Raw genomic sequence first — 5404 nt, 5'->3', positions numbered from 1 at the left:
AAAAAATAGTGGGTTTTTGTTCCCAATTATTTTTTTTTTCCGATCTTGTTTATGAGGGTAGCAAAAATAGCTCATAGGAAATGTCTATGCCGCAGACATGTCAAACACAAGGCCCGGGGGCCAGATCCGGCCCGCAAAGTGGTTTCATGCGGCCCACGAAGCCATCCTGGAAACAGTGAGGGAACGGCCCCCACTGCCTTGGCCCTGGCCAGAGACCCTCCTTCTGCCAGAGACCCTCAGATCTCTCCCACTCCTGCCCAGGCCCCTATAGGCACCCTCGATGCGAACGATGTAGAGCTGGCCACGCCCACCCAGTAGGCCATACGCACTCTAGCCACGCCCACCCAGTAGGCCACGCCCACCCAGTAGGCCACACCCACCTGGCCCCCTGAGGGCAACTGCAATGCTGATGCGGCCCTCAATGAAATTGAGTTTGACACCCCTGGTCTATGGAGATTCTCAGTCATCTAGGCCATGGTTGTCTCAAAGGTGTTTTTTCAAAAGGCAATTGGACAATGGTTTTTTTTTTCCCCTTGAAGAAGAAGTAGTTTTGCTTTTCATCCAAGAAGCTTCATCAGTTCTGTCTGGCCGGTGGTGGTGGTGATGAAAAGATTAGTTCCGACAAGATGCGGTGTGTGTGTGGATGGATGGAAAGATTATATTTTTTTTGCAGTCATCTGGTCATTACTACTCTCTCTGAAAGCTGTCGAGGTTACTTGGAGGTCACCTGAACCAGTGTGGACATGGGTGTGTAATCTTGGAACTGCTGAAAGGATTGCGTTGTAGACAAGGGAAACAGTGTAATATCCTTCCCCACCCACCCCCAAACATCCTGTCAGATCAACCATCCAGCCAGAACTGATGAAGCTTCTTGGGTGAGAAGCAAAACTTCTTCCTCAAGGGAAAAAAAACAGTACGGTTGCCTTTTGAAAAGGCACCTTTGAGACAGCTCATAGGTAAGTTTCAAGGCCGGTGCTCCATCCAGATCTAGCAAACGGAAGATGCAGCAATGGATCTGCTTCATTTGACGCCACAGGGCCAGGTTTCTTGTGATTGACTTTCCCTGAAGCATTCGTTTCAAGACACAGATAGTAAAAACTAACTAATAATAATAATAATAATAATAATAATAATAATAATAATAATAATAATAATAATTTTATTTATATACCGCCCTTCTCCCGAAGGACTCAGGGCGGTGAACAGGGCAAGCATAAAAAATAGAGTTACAAAAGTTAAAAAAGGATTAAATATATGCCCACTAAAAACAGTAAATACAAATATTAAAATAACAAAAGACCCCCCATCCCCCATCAGGCCAGGCCAGCTTGTTCAAATAAGAATGTCTAGTACTCTTAATCTCTTTCTTTCGTGGTTGGTGCCGCAGCCTTCAACTAGTAGCAAGAGACTTTTTTATTATTTCGGTTGGAAAAAAAAAATCTTGCCCTAAATACATTTGGTTGTCTTCCATGTTGCTCTGTGCTTCTATTTACTATCAAAATATATTTCTAGAATAAATTATGCAACAGACTTGTATAGCACCCTATCATCTGTGCCAGGGGTCTTCAAACTTGGCCCTTTTATGACTTGGGGACTTCAACTCCCAGCTGGCTGAGGAATTCTGGGAGTTGAAATCCACAAGTCATAAAAGAGCCAAGTTTGAAGACCCCTGCTGCTCTATGCCAAGGGTCCCCAACCTGTGGGCAGCGGCCCACTACCGGGCCTGGAGCCTTTCAGAACTGGGCTGTGGAAGTGGTGGACAAGCATGCGCATGCATCCCCATTTGTGCAAGCAGCAGGCGAGCATGTACATGCACCCGCTGTTCACGCAAATGGAGCCGTGCACATGCACTTTCCCGCCACGCACACGGAACCATCCCCTTTCCCCCGCCCTTCCCCGCCGGTCCGCAAAGCCAAAAAGGTTGGGGAACTGCTCCATGCCACTTGCAGTAACAGAAAAACAGGGAACCTGTTGGCAGGTGATCATATTTCCCCAAATTTAAGAATGTTTCCTTTTGGATGCCCCCAGTTTGAAGGCATGTGTGTCTGTGATTTCATTGCACATGCCTGGATCCAGCTTCATTCCAATGGAAGGAAGTCAGGGGCCTCTGTTAGAGGCAGAAATGGCTTCTCCATTCTCTCCAAAAACGAGAGTTACAGGTGTCTCCATAATTGTGGGCTATTTTATCTATAGAAGATAATCTCCCCCACTAACAGTACTTGTGTTGCTCTTTAGAATTAGATCAGTGTTTCTCAACCTCAGCAACATCAAGCTGTGTGGTTTCAAACTCAAGTTTCAATTTTTTTCACTGTGGGATATGTTGGTATTTGGGGAACCTATTTTTCCTTGCATCTACACAAGACGCCACATGCTCCAAAAGCATAACAGAGCAACTTCTCCTGCCTAACAGTTAGTAAAAATGATATTTTCTTCACATTTTTCATTCTTCCGTTATTCGAAACGTATTTTACGTGGCTGTGGCTGAATGGTTCAAGCCTTGGTTTCATCAGTTCAAAGGACAAAACTATTTCAGCTTTTTATTTTATTTTGCATACCTTCAATCGGGGTTTATTAAACTCTGTTCTGTGAAACTTTAGGGTTATGGAAAGACTCGAAGTTCCATGAGTGGTTATTGTCATTAAAAAAAATGTTACTCAAATGCAAATGCTTTCTTGATCAGGGATTTATTTATTTTTTTGAAAAACTTAAGAGTTTCCTCAACCTGAGAAGTTTGAAAATTTCTGTTCCTGATGTCACTTGTTCTGAGGTTTTCTTCTGACAATTGTTCTACACAGATGGTTGAATAAGAATTGTAGATTTCACCTACCAAAATTCTGGGAGTTAAAGTCTGCATATGTTGTGAAGGCTGAGAAATGGGGCAACAAGCAACACCAAACAGCGGACCTGTGGATATTCTTCCAGTGTCAGCTACAGGGGCTCATTTGCAGTGATTTCTATTGTGTAGATCTGATCATTTCTATCAGAGGGATGGGGTTGGAGATTGGTTTATATATTCCAAATTGTTCTGTACCAGCCTGCTACCGGCCCTGCAGAAAAGGCAGGGACAACCCCTTTTACAAGAAGGCAAGAGGCTGGAATTACGCCTGCCAAATTTATTGCTACAAAAAATCAAACGGAACAAGACAAACCAAGAAACAGGAGCTTTAAGAAACAGGAACTATCCAAGCGGTTGCCTTCAGCAAACCAGCCCTCCCACACATTCCCCTTATAGAGTTCAGGGCGTGGCTTCTCTCTGCCTCCTTCCGAGGAGCCCCATTGCCTTCCTCTGTCTACTCCTAACCGACTGCCTCCTGCGTCGGGCGTCCTTGAACAGGGCCAGCTGTGGATCATCTTCATCCACGCTGTCAGGCTCACACAGCTGGGTCTCCGTGGTGACCAAGTGGGAGGGGCCCGGCTGAGGGCTCTCATCAGCAAGATCTTCAACCCCCTCAGCAAGGTCTTCAACACCCCCCCTCCTCCTCCTCTGAGTCGTCCGACCCAACTGCCGAACCCACAGGCTGACCCTGAATCACAACACAAATCTTGCCCTTCAGTTATTCCATACAATTTTGATTTCTTAACAATGTTGCTCACAGTTAAAATTGCTAGCAGGAATTACTGAGTTTTGTAGCCTTCCCCTGCCTTCTAAGTTTAAATTACATTAGCTTTGTTTTCAGTCTTAACAGCTATTTGTTGAAAATAGCCCGAACAATCACAATCTGAGAGGTGAAAAGAATGGTAGTATTTGTGAAAATTGTCCTCATGTGACTAACTGTATAGTCAATCGCTTTTGGGGCTTTATTTACAACTTGGTAAGCACTGTTAACAAACAAGAGAAAAAGGAAAAAAAATAACACTAAATCAGCTGGAGGGATGTCCAGATTTCTGCAGTACTACATTCACTGTTTCCTTATTTAACAATAAGTCTTTATTGATTAGTCCTTGGGCCATATCAAAATGCAAAGTTCCAGCAACAAATTATTTTAATAAAATTTGATAAAAGCAATTTAAAATGGAATTTGATCAAATACAATTTAAAATGGAATTAGAATGTTTTCTTATTTAGAATCTGTAAACAACTGAGCGTGAATGGCAGAACTGTTGAGCTAAACTTTGTACATCACAAAGGTTATGTCAGTTTCTGTACACTTACGGATTAAAGGTGCTTAAACTTTTGCATGCAACTGGGACTAAAGACAGGACATCTCTTGCTAAATCCTGTTTAAGAACTTTTCTGAAGACGCTAACAGCACAGCTAGAGAAATCTCTGCATACACTGCCTTGCACACATTAGCTGGAAGTAATGTCACTCCACACCAATAAACTGCTGAGAGGTCCTTGGTGCTGAGCTTGCTTGTTTTCCTTGCAGACGTTTCATTACCCTATCTAGGTAACATTATCAGTGCTACCGGTAGTAAGGAGTGCTGTTTGCTGTCAGTTTATATTCTGGTGTCGTACCTGTCTGGGTGGGTGGGGCGGTCTTAGGGATTCTTTGATTGTGCTGTTTACTGTTGGCTCTTTGGCAGTTTCTTGATTGGGGTATTGCTTACTTGACTGTTGGTCTGATGTTGACCTTGGAGTTAATGCTGATCCGACTGCTGATTACCCCTGGAGAGGTGCTGGAGTCTTTTTTGGCCTGGTTGATTTGTCTTTTTTTGCATAATCTATAGATGTTGTTAATGTCTACTGTGAAATAATAATAAACTGCTGCTGTGAAAAAAAATATTTATTATACTGTATAAAATATTGTGCCCAATTTAGTAAGTTTGGGTAAGCTTGCTTTGAGGTCTCAGTTTTAGCTTCCTGGTGCCAGAATGGGGAGCAACCTCAGCACGTTTTAAGAAGGGTGGACTGCATCTTCCAGAAGCCCCCCAGCCAGCTGGGGCATTCTGGGAGTTGTAGTCCACCCACCTTCCAAGAAGCCAAGCTTGAAAAACACTGCTCTAAGGCACCACAGCCAAGCACGAGTTAAATGGGTCAGCTCCTGATGTTCTTCTCCTCTACTGAGAATTGCCCAGAATCGTTCCCTTGTTGCAGGGGTCTTCAAACTTGGCCCTTTTATGACTTGTGGACTTCAACTCCCAGAATTCCTCAGCCAGCAAAGCTGGCTGAGGAATTCTGGGAGTTGAAGTCCACAAGTCATAAAAGGGCCAAGTTTGAAGACCCCTGCCTTGTTGGAATATGGTATCACATGACCACTTTATGACGTCAGCGGCCTTTTTGTCATCAGCCGGCTGCCACTCCGCGAGGCCTTCCCCGTCGACGAGGCGTGTTCCCGCTTGAGGCGGCTATGACGTCATCGCGCGCGCGAGATGGCTGAGAGGAAACTCTCGACTCCCTCGCCTTACGTTCGCCGCCGTAAGGCTGTGACGTCAGACAACCCCCCTCCCTCCCTGCACAGGAC

The sequence above is a fragment of the Vipera ursinii genome (assembly GCF_947247035.1).
Source record: "Vipera ursinii genome assembly, chromosome: Z".
Classification (NCBI taxonomy): domain Eukaryota; kingdom Metazoa; phylum Chordata; class Lepidosauria; order Squamata; family Viperidae; genus Vipera; species Vipera ursinii.
This window is presented reverse-complemented; position numbering follows the sequence as displayed.